The sequence below is a fragment of the Cricetulus griseus genome, chromosome 6, assembly GCF_003668045.3.
Source record: "Cricetulus griseus strain 17A/GY chromosome 6, alternate assembly CriGri-PICRH-1.0, whole genome shotgun sequence".
NCBI classification, from domain to species: domain Eukaryota; kingdom Metazoa; phylum Chordata; class Mammalia; order Rodentia; family Cricetidae; genus Cricetulus; species Cricetulus griseus.
In genome coordinates this window covers 60,202,941-60,216,419 of record NC_048599.1, presented here as the reverse complement: position 1 = coordinate 60,216,419, position 13,479 = coordinate 60,202,941, and the positions used below count along the sequence as shown (strand labels likewise).

Sequence of the window (13,479 nt, the reverse complement as noted above, 5' to 3'; positions counted from 1 at the left end):
TCCATGTACTGCTTGACCCAAACTCTCAAAGAGGACTCCCTTTCAGAAAGGGAGACTGAACAAAAAGGAACAGTGAGGGAAAGACGAAACTGGAGGGAAGAATGTCTTTGGTGTAGAGAAGCAAATGACCCCTAAAGAAACTTTGAAAGACACTGGGTGAACCTCAGGGCAGTGGAGAGGAGATGGAGAAACAGTTGAGCTTGTCAAAGTTCACATCTCCAGAGGTGTGCTTAAAGGTTCCATCTTACTCTGGCCTTAAAAACAAAAAACAAAAAACAAAAAACCTTGCCCTCTTTAATCCATTCAGATCATCTCCCAGCTACCCAGAAGGCCACACTGGCTAGGAGGAAAGTGGGTCTTTTGATTTTGGTATTGACAGAATGCTTACCAGCAGCAAAGATATGAGGGAGAACTAGCTTGCAGCCAGACAGTTGTGCCTGTTGGTTTTCAACACAGTGCACTCAACTCCTCTCACTTGAAATTTGGACCCTGTCCTCACTAATGAAGTGTTTATTTGCTATAACCTGTGATTAAACTGCCTAATGTCTGCCCTACACTGCCTAAGCTGATCGCTGTTTCATGAGAAAATTATGTTATTTTAGCTACAATTAATTTGATTCAGACACTCTTTCATTTAAGAAAGATTCAGGGAGTTCAAATTAAGTAGGAATTGAATTAGCAGGAGAGAGCTACACGGTGAGTATATTAAAATTCATGGTGGATTTTAAGCCATCACTTGGAATGAAAGCATCTTATGAAATACATCTTTCCAATTTAACCTTGGATAGCTTCTCCTTGGAGTACTCATTCCCAATGAATAATTCAGGTGAAGTATTAACTGGACTCATTGTTGTAATTCCTAGAATATAAAAAGGGACTCCAGTAATAGCCTTGTCTGGTCATCTCCCAGGAGGCCACACAAAGAGCTTTAGATAAGTGCAACAAACACAGAGGTTCTAGCAGCAAGGTGTCCAAACGGTAAGGCAAACTTCACACCATCAAGATCGAAATGGTCACAGTCTCGACTTTCTCAGTCAGAGGCCCTCAAGTGGACCCTTGGGTCTCCCAATCCACAAATGTACATGGTAAGAAGAAAGTCAAAACTCTAAACTATTCTAAACTATAAACTTTTTATAGTCCACAAATACCTCACTCTCTGGTCTCTCACACTGGCGTGACCTCCCTAGAAAGTGTGTTATTCCTTGAAACTCTATGGTAAGAACCTCAGAATCAACCATCCCGTTTGTGAGGTCGATGACAATTAATGACCTCGTTTTCCATTTTCCTTTCATGAGGTGCTGTAAATTAAATAGAAATTGTGTTAAAGGTAACTTAGCAACATAACGCATTGAGAGGTACAGGAGCCTTGAAGAGATAGAAACACTTTTCTCCTACTGAATGGATGCTCATTCTCGAAGGACTAGACTGGTACACCAGAGTGTGTTGTCACGAACTGAGCCTGGTGACATCCCCCACCCGGCGGCCCCCCTCCACACACTTCCCTTCCACTCTCCACCCTGAGCTGAAGGCTCATGAAAGCCTCCCCAGAAGCTGGACAGCTGTGAGTGCTGTGCTCTTAGTCTTCCAACCACTACAACTGTGAACTAAATAGAGTTTCCCATACAACAGAAAATTTATTGAAGCAATGGGTGTGGGGGGAATGCTTTTTGTGAAAAAGAACCAACTAGTCTGGCAATCTCCACCATTAGGCATGCAAAAGAGCCAAGTGGTCTGTGTGGAGGTAAACAACTCATGGTCCTAGGTATCTACTGCACAGGCCAGCTCAATAAGAGGTCTTTGTAGATACAAAGTGTTCCTTCAGAGAACCAGGCATTGTCGCACACTACTAGAAGCTACGCCTGGAAACCAGAGTTGGGATCCCAGCACCCATATAACAAGTGGGGACATGGACCTGCATATCCCTCAAACCCCAGTCTAGAGGGGTGGAGGAGAGCACAGGTCCCAGATTCAGGGAGGGTCCCTGCCTTACAGGAATGCAGCAGAGAGTGAAGAAGACACCCAGCAGCTTCTCCTGGTCTCCACATGCAAGGTGCACACATGCATGCATATATACCACTCCCACATACATGCATATTCGCACTCACATCCATTAGATAAAAAATAAACATCAGGCCAGGCGTTGGTGGCGCACGCCTTTAATCCCAGCACTCGGGAGGCAGAGGCAGGCTGATCTCTGTGAGTTCGAGGCCAGCCTGGTGTCCAGAGCAAGTGCCAGGATAGGCTCCAAAGCTACACAGAGAAACCCTGTCTTGAAAAACCAATTAATTAATTAATTAAGCATCAAGAACCACAACTTATAATTCTGTTCACCTTCACTAGCACCAAGAACTTTTGTTCTTTTGTGTATGTGAGACACAGAGAGTCAGAGACAGAGAGAGGGTTTCTCTGCATAGTCCTGGCTGTCCTGGCACTTGCTTTGTAGACTTGCTTTGCTAGTCTTGAACCCACAGAGATCCACCTGACTCTACCTCCCTAGTGATGGGATTAAAGCACCACACCCATCTTGAACCAAGCACATTTTTTCAATGAAGAGTTGCTTTATAAAGACCTAAATACATAATTAAATGAGAACTCTTGAAGTTTCCCATGATTTTATGAGACTCACCAGACTTTTTTTCCTCTGTGCACTTGGTTTTGTAGGTACACTTACTGATGGCAATGGACTCCAGTCAACAAGCTGAATGTTTACTACCTCCCATTGTCAACACACTGTCAAAGCAGGCGGAAGAGACACATTCAGCAATGACACATGGTGCTGTACTGTAATTAGTGTACATGCGATGCTCACACACTCCACTCTCCACCCCCTCTCTTCCAGTAACTATAATTATGTAGCTGGAAAGGGAAAAAATCATGTTGGAAATATTTCCAAGGGCCCCGAGGGTAAGATAATTAGAGGACTAAGAAAAGAAAGTGAACACATTCCGCTTGGGTCCACTGGGATCAACACAGCTGGGGAGTTAGGGGAGCAGAGTTTGGAAATGGGAGCTTCACTCTTGCAATCTGGACCTAATCTGACAATGACACACTTAAAAGTTCAAATTCCATTCCTTTTTCACAGCTGAGTTTGGGACTGGGGCAGGGAAAAACAACCAAGACTGAAGGTTGAAGAGCTAGGGAATGTGCTGCAATTCTAACAGATTTGAAACCATTCTCCCATGACGGGGAAGGTTGTCACCCCGTCCCCCCGCCAGCAAACCTTCTCTGAGTCCTTCACCATTTTCTCAGGCTGATCCTGGAGCGAGGAGCTGGAAGAACCAGAGCAGCAGATGGGGCGAGAGCTAAAGGGGGCCTGGTCCAGGACAGGGCCAGATGGTCAAGGCATAGAAGGCTCTGGAAGGAAGTGACAGATCTGAGGTTGAGGACAAGGTCAAGACTGGAGCACAAGCATCACTGAAAGGATGATGCACAGCACACGGCCCCACGAGGATACTCAAGAAATGAACATGGAGTAAGTGCTCAGAATACTAGGAGTCAAAAGTTTGCTGGAAGGACAGAGTGGTATAAAGTAAACGATGGAGTGGATCAGCACATTGCTAACATATAAAGAGCCTGAGAACTAAAGAGCACTTGGGAAACACTTGCCTATAATAAAGGGCAGTCCAGTGGACAAAACCAGTACTACTTAAAATGCAAGCCATGGGCGTGAGACAGCTCAGTAGCAACGGAGCTTGCTATGAAAGCTTGGCAACCCAGAGTTCAATCCCCAGAACCCACATAAAGGAGGAAGGACAAAACTGATGCCATAAATTCGTCCTCTGACCTCCAGAGGCTCACTGTGGCACAAGGGACCTCACCCAAGTCATGTGCCCGTGCACATACACTCACATGCACACACTCGCTCACAGAGCTATTGGTCAAGTTGTAACAGAGGATGCTATGCCAGGGCTAAGAGACAGAAAGAAAGAGGGCAAAGCATTGAGAACAAATCAATAGGGAGAATCATTTCTGTTCTACTCATCCCCCATACTGAGCACCATTGTGCAAGTGCATTTCCCAGGGGCTATTTAAGGTGACTTAGGCTTTCTGTGCCTGAATCTTCCTTGCTGAAAACTGAACAAAAGGTTCCCTTTCTTTGTATCATTTTCTAAGAATCCAAGATTCATGATGACGGTGGCCAGAGAGATGCCGATAAACACGGGAGAACTTACCTAGCATTTTAGAATTTCATGAATAAATTGGCTTCCAGCTCCCACACTCGCCTTCTCATACTAGTTGATTTGAATATCACAGTTATTTGTCATGTAATTTTCCTACAAGTTCAGAATAAAGCCAGCATGTTACACTATTAGCCTGCTTAAAACATAAATGAGAAGATATGACCTGTCACTTTCCCACTACAAAACAAAAGACAGAGAAATATTTTCTATCCTGTGAGGGAGTGATTTCCTACCTTAAGGGTTCATAAAAGACTGGCATTCACAGGACAATCAGTGTCACCAAGTAACATGGATAAAGCAAATAAGGTGGACTACAAGAGCTATTCACTTTCACTCAGCCACACACCCATTAGTCTTCCCTTGATATGGTGCTTATAAAGGTTAAGTATGCAGATAGCATGACTAAGGACAGAGCATGGACCCATTATTTTTATAGCCAGCCAAGTAAGGAAATGAAAGTCTCCATATGTGCAAAGACTAGCCACACCATACAACTTATAAACGCGATGCTTTTCCCATAAAGAACTTTCTGAAGCCTCTTCACAGGAGTAAGTGGTGTGTCACACTGGACATGCTTTATGCATGGATATGGACAGAAGAAGTCTGGACGAGCCATTCCTATATTGCCCTTGTTTCCAGAGGTGACTAGACAAGCCTTAGAGAGAGAAGAAGGGTGTTTACTAATTGTGAAGTCAACCGGGAAGGGAAGCATCCTAAGGCCATTGCACAGTCATCTGCCTTTTCAACAGCCAACGACAGGAAAATCAGTCACTTTCAAGAATCCAGATGACAAAAGCAAGTTTTATTTGTTGGCTTTTTGTTATTGTTTTGGTTTTGGTGGCTTAGGCTCTGCTCTGCTCTTCGTTGCTTTGTTTTTGAGGCAGGGTCCCAGACTGGCCTCTAACTCAGAGAGATATGCCTGCCTCTTCCTCTCCTCCTCCTTTCTTTCTTCCTCCTCCCTATGCCCTTTCTCTCAATGGACTCAGATGTGTCATGACGTTGCACTGCTGGGAAGGACTATTTTGAGCTCCTAATGACCAGGTCTGCGGTTTTGAAAACTTAAGTAAATCAGGCATGAATAACTGCTGGGGAATTTGGCAACATTTACTTAGACAAAAAGACAAGTCCTTACCAGGCTGCATCTGACAAGACCACTTTAACATGGAATGGAAATGATGTCACAGGGCTGAGTGCCTTGGGTTTTTTTTGTAGTTGTTTGTTTTTTGTTTGTTTTTTGTTTTTGAGATGTTGACTTCTAGTGAGTTCCAGATCAACATGTTAAATTGCCAACCAGTCCATGGCCAAGCAACCCAGTAACCCCCATCTACAGTTCTCCTTGTAAGGAATGGATCTGTGAGGACTGATGGAAACACGACTTCAACCAGAGCTTTGTCCACTCCTAACATCGTCATATTGAAGACTGTAAATGCCGGCTTCTGTTTTTTTCAGGATTGGTTAGTAGTTAGAGAGTGGAACTCCATTCTATAGCACATTAGTTCCAGCAAAAGAAGTTTATGTGAATGAGTGTGTTTCATTATAAAACCATTAGAAGGTGGTCTGTGATGGAGCAAAATTTATTTAAAATAATTCTTGTTTCTATTCCTAGAAACTTTCCAAACTGCTGCCAGCTTAGATTATTGCCCTTAACAATGGTAATGCTCACTTTTTTTCATGCCTCACCTGTACGCTCCACTAATGACACTCTTCAATGTTAAACATGTGCCTCAGCACTAACAAAACTCCTCAGACCCAGCCTGTTGGGTACTACCTCTGGGATATCGTATGACATGACTCTATAGAAGGAAGTGAAGCCCTTGGTGATTGGGTTAATTTGTAGTGAAGCAGGTGTTTATTTTCGGTTGATATTAGTAATGAGGTTTTAAATCCTAAGATAGTTTTTTTAATCTCTTTAATTTTATGTGTATGGGTGTTTTGCCTGCATGTATGTTCCCACAGAGGCCAAGAGGGGACTTCAGATCCTCTGGAACTGGAGTCACAAACAGATGTGAGCTGCCATGTGAATGCTGGGAATGAAACCAGGCTATCTCTGGAAGGGCAGCCAGTGCTCTTAATTGCTGAACCATCTCTCCAACCCCTTAGGATAGCTTTGTGAAATCAGTTCAGCTTAGGTTTACATAACTACTCTGACATATGTGAACTACATATACATTCTGTAGTCTTTTTCCATATTAAGTTTTCTTATAGTAACATATTTCCTTATGAGTTAACCAACTAGAGAGATGGAAAATATTCTCAGATTTAGTTAATGAGGTAGTAGAAATAAAAGGTTTAATGAGAAGTTGCAAATCATAAATGTGGAAATCCAGGCCTGTGGGAAAGACCTGAGTTTGATCCCCAGAGTCCACAAAAGCCAGGCACAGTGGTGCCCACTCGTGCACGGAGGAAGAGATGGTGGATCCATGGGACTCACTGGCCAGCCAGCCTAGACTACTTGGCAAGGTCCAGGCCAGTGAGAGAGCATCTCCAAGGAAAAATGACATCTGAGGTTGCCCTCTGGTTTCCACGTGTACATGTACTCCCCGCCCCATATACACAGAGAGAAATGGAAAAACCCAAAGGCAAAGCTAAACTGAGGCATATGATCAAATGGGTAAAATTTTTGTCACCTACTTGTTTCCTATCCCCTAATGTTGGAAGCTTTTGTGGGATTTGCCTAAATCAACAAGTATACTTGCCAAGTGGTTATGAGTGTCAGCTATGTTCCAAGAGAGAGTTCATGGTCTTTTTATTTCATTCACACTTGTCCCCATTATATGTCTCAACTTATTAAAAAACTTACAGAGGCAAAATGTCAGCAATAAGACTAACTTAGTGACAAGGGCCTAAGAGCAAAGTTGGAAACAAAGCTACTACTGTCTCCTTGTGACAGCCATAACTAAGTCTTCCATATAAACTTTGACCCGAAGACCCCTGTATACTACCTGCCCCCACCAAATGAATAATCTCCTCTCTTGAATTTTGTGCCATCAACTGTATTATCTATTATTTGAAGATAAAAGTATTTACATTTGTGATTTGTTTTATGTGGCCTTGGGCAAGTTCTGAAACATATTTCCGTTACATGATTCACTCATTGTTTCAAACAGAAACTAGAGAAAAGAGTATCGTAATAAAATTCAAAAGGACAAACGCATTCACTTTAAGTCTTAAATTCTGAAGAGGAAGCTTTTAGTTAAACTTTAAAATCTTGACAATTTTTAAACATTTTAAAGCTAACTATATCTCTTTTGTTTCTTTAGTGCATAGAAAATTAATGTTTCTTATCACTTTATTTTAAAATTAATAATTTATTCTTGACCAAAACTACACACACTATTTCTGATAAACCATTAAAATTTTAGTAGAAGGGAGTGGAACTGACATTTAAGCCATATTTTCTTGTAGTACTGATCAAAACTTACATACTAAATTCTACTTAAACTGAGCTTACTTCTATTTTGAATTTTTTTAAATTATACTTTTTGTAGTAACAATCAAAATGCCCAGACACTGCCCTTTCCCTTATGAGCAATCTCAAAAGTTGCAAATAATTAACAATACACATTGAACCACTGAGCATGGCTTTCTCCACTCTCTGTATAACAGTTTTGTTTTGTTTTCCGATACAGGGTTTCTCTGTGTAGCCTGGGCTGTCCTGGAACTTGCTCTGTAGACCAAGCTGGCCTTGAACTCAGAGATCCACCTGCCTCTGCCTCCCAAGTGCTGGGATTAAAGGCACTCTACTGCCCAGCTAACTCTGTGTAACTTTTTAATGGTTAGAACCATTCTTATTATAAAGACTAGGCTGTAATTATGACATGTATTTTTATAACCTGAAAAATAAAATTTGCATTATAAGAAATAATTAAGTATTAATAGATTAATTAATAAGTGGGCCCCTCTCACAATGAATAGGGCTAACTAGTGTACACCGACATGGAAAATGTGACAGGAGACTTCCGAGGCTAGGTCACAGAAGACAGGAGTATGTCCCTTTCCTCTCTTTTGAATCACTGGTCCTGGGGAAAGCCAGATAGCTGATGAGCTTTAAGGAGCCCCAGCAGCTGGTGAAGAGGTCCACACAGTGAGGAAATGAAGCCACGTGAAAGAGCAGGAGGGGACCTTGCATCCTTGCTTAAGCCCTCCTGTGCCTGCTTCTCTGGCCAGCATCTGATGAGCATGTTATGAGAGAGCATGAGCCAGGAACACCCAGCCAAGCTGCAGCCAACTCCCTGACCTCCCGCAGCTGTGAGAGGTGCCCAGTGCTTGCTGCTTTAGTAGCTGTGGTGAGATCCATGCCTTCAGCCAACATTGCACAGAAAGAAGATGCTAACACTGACCTCGAAGAACCACTGTATTCAGTAAAATGATATATATAAAAAAGTACCCAGCTCTGTATCACTTAAATAACTGTCATGTCAGGTTCCTTCCAGTGATCATGGCCTAACTATGTATGAATTAGTGAGACCAATTCCCAGAGGTCGTGAAAGACATCACGGCATTCACTGTGAGACGACCAAATAATTGCTTCTTCGGAGTGTTACACTGAACTAACTACTCTTGCTCTACCAAGGCTACACAAACCATCCTTTAAACTTTTCTCCTACACACATCCCAGATAACTCTTGAGAGTGAATCTCCCATTTCGTCTCTTGACTTTCTAAGGCCTGATGAAAACCTAAACCCCAAATAATTTAGAGTCCTTAAAACAAGTTTACCGGTTTAACTTCTCATCCAGTCCAATTAGTGAAGTCAGAAAATGCCGCTGTTAGGCTGGCAAAAGTGACTCGCCCTACTGAAAGGTTCCTAAAACAGGACAAAGTCATCATCAATATGCATACATCAGCTAGCTGCACTGGAACCCAAGCCTGGGGGTGGCAGTGATGCCTGAGGGGTCACAGTGAGGCCTCTGAGGTGGCAGTAAGGCTATGAGGTAGCAATTAAGGTCTCTATGGTTTTAGTGAGGGCCTGAGAGGTGACGGCGATGCCTCTGAGGTGGCACTGATGACCTGTAAGGTGTCATTGAAGCCTCTGAGGTGAAATTGAATGTTGCAAGATGTCAATGTACCCCATTGGGTGGCAGTGTGACCTGTTAAGTAAGGGTCTACCAGATGACTGTGATGCCTGTGAGATTGAATTGTGGGCTGTGAGGTGACAGCAAGGGTCTCTGATGTGGGTGGCAGTGAGAGCCTGTGAGGTAACAGTGAGACATGTGAAGTAGCACTGTGGCCCATGAGGTGACAGTGAGGACTGTGAGGTGACAGTGGTGCCTCTGTGGTGTGAGTAATTATGAGGTCACCGTGAGGGCTGAGGTGGCCTTGAGGGCCTGCAGTTAGTGCTTGTGAGATGGCAGTTAGAGTCTGAGCAGTGGCAAGGAAGTACTATGAAGTGGTAATGAGGCTATGTGATAGGGAAGTGAGGACCCATGAGGTGGCAGTCAAAAGTGTGGGGAGTGACCATGAGGGCCTGTGAGGTAACGATGAGGCCTTTGAGGTGGCAATCAGACCTGTAAAGTGGCAGTGACACCTCTGGGGGTATCAATAAGTACCTATGAGGTGTCTGTGAGAACTGAGAGGTGGCAGAGTGCCTTTGGTGGAACAGTAAAGGGATGTGGGTGGTAGTAATGACTGTGAGGTGGCGGAGAGGGCCTATGAGGTGACTATGCTGACTGAGGACACAATGACGCCTCTTGTTTTCGAGAAGTACCTATGAGGTGTCCATGAGGACTGTGAGATGGAATTATGACCTGGAAGGCGACAGTGAGGCCTGTGAGGTGGCAGTGATGCCTATCGGCTGTCAATGAGTGCCCGTGAGGTACTATTTAAGAGCCTACAGTATGGCAGTGAGGGGCTGTGGGAGGCCTGTGAGGTGGTAGCAAGGGTGGTGAAGTCATATTGAGACTCATGGGGTGGCAATGTGGGACTCTGAGATGACAAGTGTAGCCTGTCGGGTACAAGAGAGGCCTGTGAGATGACAATTGGGCCCATGAGGTAGTAGTAAGGCCTATAAGGTGAAAGTGAGGCCTGTAAGACGGGAATATGGCCTGTATGTTTGGTGAGAGCCAGGCCTGTGTGGTGTCAGTGAGGACCTGAGGATGGAAGGTAGAGCCTATGAGGTGTCAGACAGAGCATGTGAAGTGACAGGGAGACTGTGAGGTAACAGTAGGGGTCTGGGAAGTGGCAGTGATGCCTCTGGGGCATCAGTAAGTGCCTATGAAGCAGCCATGAGATCTGAGGAGGCACTGAAAGCCTGTGATACAACAGAAAGGTGCTGTGTGTTACCAATCAGGACTGTGAGGTAGTATGAGGGCCTGTGAGGTGGCAGTGAGGACTGTGAGGTGACAGCCAGGACCTGTGAGATGGCAGTGAGGACTGTGAGATAGCAGTGAGGACTGTGAGGTGGTGACAGCCAGGTCCTGTGTGGTAGCAGTCAGGTCCTGTGAGGTGACAGCCAGGTCCTATGAGGTGACAGCCAGGTCCTGTGAGGTGGCAGTCAGGACCTGTGAGATGGCAGTCAGGTCCTGTGAGGGGGCAGTCAGGTCCTGTGAAGTGACAGTAAGGTCCTGTGAGATGACAGTCAGGATCTGTGAGGTGACAGTCAGGTCCTGTGAGGGGGCAGTGAGGTCCTGTCTGTGAGGTGACAGTGAGGTACTGTGAGGTGACAGCCAGGTACTGTGAGGTGACAGCCAGGTACTGTGAGGGGGCAGTGAGGTCCTGTGAGGGGGCAGTGAGGTCCTGTGAGGTGGCAGTCAGGTCCTGTGAGGTGACAGCCAGGTCCTGTGAGGTGGCAGTCAGGACCTGTGAGATGGCAGTGAGGTCCTGTGAGGGGGCAGTCAGGTCCTGTGAAGTGACAGTAAGGTCCTGTGAGGTGACAGCCAGGTACTGTGAGGTGACAGTCAGGTCCTGTGAGGGGGCAGTGAGGTCCTGTGAGGGGGCAGTGAGGTCCTGTGAGGGGGCAGTGAGGTCCTGTGAGGTGACAGCCAGGTCCTGTGAGGTGACAGTCAGGTCCTGTGAGGGGGCAGTGATATGACAGCAAGGCCTGTGAGGTGACAGTAAGGCCTATATGGAAGCAGTGAGGTCTTGATAAGCAGTGAGGTCTTTTTGGATGGCAGTTAGGCCTGTGGGTGCACTACAGTAGAGCCTGATAAGTGGCTGTGAGGCCTGTGAGGTGGCACTGCAGCCTGCCAGGTGACAGTAAGGCCTATGTGGTGACAATGAGGGTCTGTGCAATGGTAAGAGATATTGTAGGATGGCAATTAAGCCTATGGGTATAGTACAGTAAGGCCTGGTGAGTGGCCATGAGACCTTTGAGGTGGTACTGTGGCCTGTTAGGTGGCAGTGAGTACTGCTATGAGGCAGTTGGGTCTCTAGTGTGTCATTTATGCCTGTGGGCTGGCAGACGTGTGAATTGGCAGTGAAGGACTGGTGGTGACAGCATCCACCTTTTCCTTATGCACTGACTGCCAGCATCCAGGCACACCTGGCCTGCCCCTGAAGACTTGACAGACTGTGTCACCCCTGCTCACATGCTCAGTAAGCAGGCAGTTCCCTGGCCTGCTGTGTGGTCTCCGTGCACACTGCACATGCTCTACTCCCCTCCCTTTAAAAAGGAGGAACCCCACCTGCTCTCCGTCTTCTCCCTCTTCCTCTCCCTTGTCTCTCTCCCTCTCTAGCTCTCTGCCTCTCTTCACCTCTCTCTCCTTCCCTCTTTTTTCTCTCCCTCCTCCCTCCCCCCCAGGAAGCCTCTCTGAACTCTCCTTCTCTCTCTACTCTTTCCCTTTCCTTCCCCCAATAAAACTCCCCACATGAGTTCTGTATAGGGAAAAGGGGCCAGCCAAAGAAACACACCCTGAGCAGAGCCAAAGAAACACACTTTGGCCCTGGAATCAGAGCCAGTGAAAGAAATACACCCTGGCCCTAAAACTAGAACCAAAAGGCTAAAAAGGGCCAGTGAAAGAAACACACTTTGGCCCTGAACACAGAGCCAAATCTGACCCTGAACCTGAGTAGAAAACCAACCAATCCCTGAGCATGAGATCTAGGCAATCTGAGCTCAGGGACTGAAATCTAACCAGTCCCCACCCTGGAAATATCCATGGAAAAACTCCACTCCCTAAGAAGCCCTATATAAACCCTGTGCCTGTTCAGCTTGGGGCCGTCATGCTGGGTGGCACCCACTCTCCTGGATACTTCCCTCCCAATAAATCTCTTGAATGATATTTGGATGAGACACGGCAGGGCACAGGGCACAGATAATCAGCCTCTGGATCTGCAACAATCTGACTCCCCACTGTCATGTGATTTCAATCAGTCATTCCGCCTTGGAAAATCTCCAGCACAGGTGAGGGTCTTTTTTGTTGTTGTTGTTTTTTTTGTTTTTGTTTTTGTTTTTGTTTTGTTTCCTAGCAATTCCAGTTTATGCTCAACACTTCTTACTGCTCAAGTACACAAGCAACCCAGAACTTAATTCTGTCACCTCTCCCCACTAAATGCATTCGGAATACATCTGCTCCTCTCTGACCTGGCCAGCCTCTCCCATTCAGCACTGCTCCCCACTCTCCACTCCCTCATGCTCTACTCACAGCACTTTAAAATCCATTGGGAACTTCCCTATTTGGAACTTCTATTGTTTCCCATCCTTTGGATATGATCCAAAAGTCTATTTGCTTGACCCAGGCAGTCAGTCAGAAAGACAAAAGCTGCTCCTGTAGCTTTGAATTTACACGGGAGCCCTGGACTAGGAGCTGTGACAGGCCCTATGGAGCCTTCCTGTGAGACCACAAAAACTTCAAAGCTCTCCTCTGTGTTTGTTCCCTCTCCAACCCTCTGCTCTTTCACCATGACCACAGTTTTAGTTTCTGGGTTGTTTGCTTTTTAACTAACCCATGTTGGTCAAATAGTTCAGAAAAGCAGCATCAAGTTTTCCAGGTGGAGTCGAGGCAGGACTCCAGGGTTGCTCAAAGCCTAGAAAAAAATCCTCAGAAAAGGGGGTATACCCGGTGAGGCTCACCTTGTGTTAGGAGCTGGCAGGAGAGAGGTCTTTGTACTGCTGGGTGCTGGAAAGTTCCTCCCATGAACCTCTCTCTAATATACATGCCACCCTAGTTCTTCCCATGAGCCTCTCTCTAATACATATGCCACCCAAGTTCCTCTCATGAGCCTCTCTCTAATACATATGCCACCCAAGTTCCTCTCATGAGCCTCTAATACAAACACCACCCAAGTTCCTCCCATGAGTCCCTAATATACATGCTACCCAAGTTCCTCCCATGAGTCTCTAATATACATGCTACCCAAGT

The 13,479-nt window shown here is 45.6% G+C and overlaps 1 protein-coding gene across 4 annotated transcripts in view; it reads right to left on the bottom strand.

The window, feature by feature from the left end:
- The window catches only part of Gpr176 (G protein-coupled receptor 176), a 105,327-nt gene that overhangs the window by 14,072 nt on the left and 77,776 nt on the right, over positions 1 to 13,479 (bottom strand). The window contains exon 1 of one of the 4 annotated variants that reach the window (XM_027422223.2): positions 2,627 to 2,765. The exons of 2 other annotated variants lie outside the window; for them this stretch is intronic. The gene's annotated coding sequence lies outside the window, so the exon portion shown is untranslated. Of the gene's footprint in view, positions 1 to 2,626; positions 2,766 to 13,479 lie in introns of those variants that run through there. One more of the 4 variants, XM_035446389.1, reaches the window with a different exon arrangement.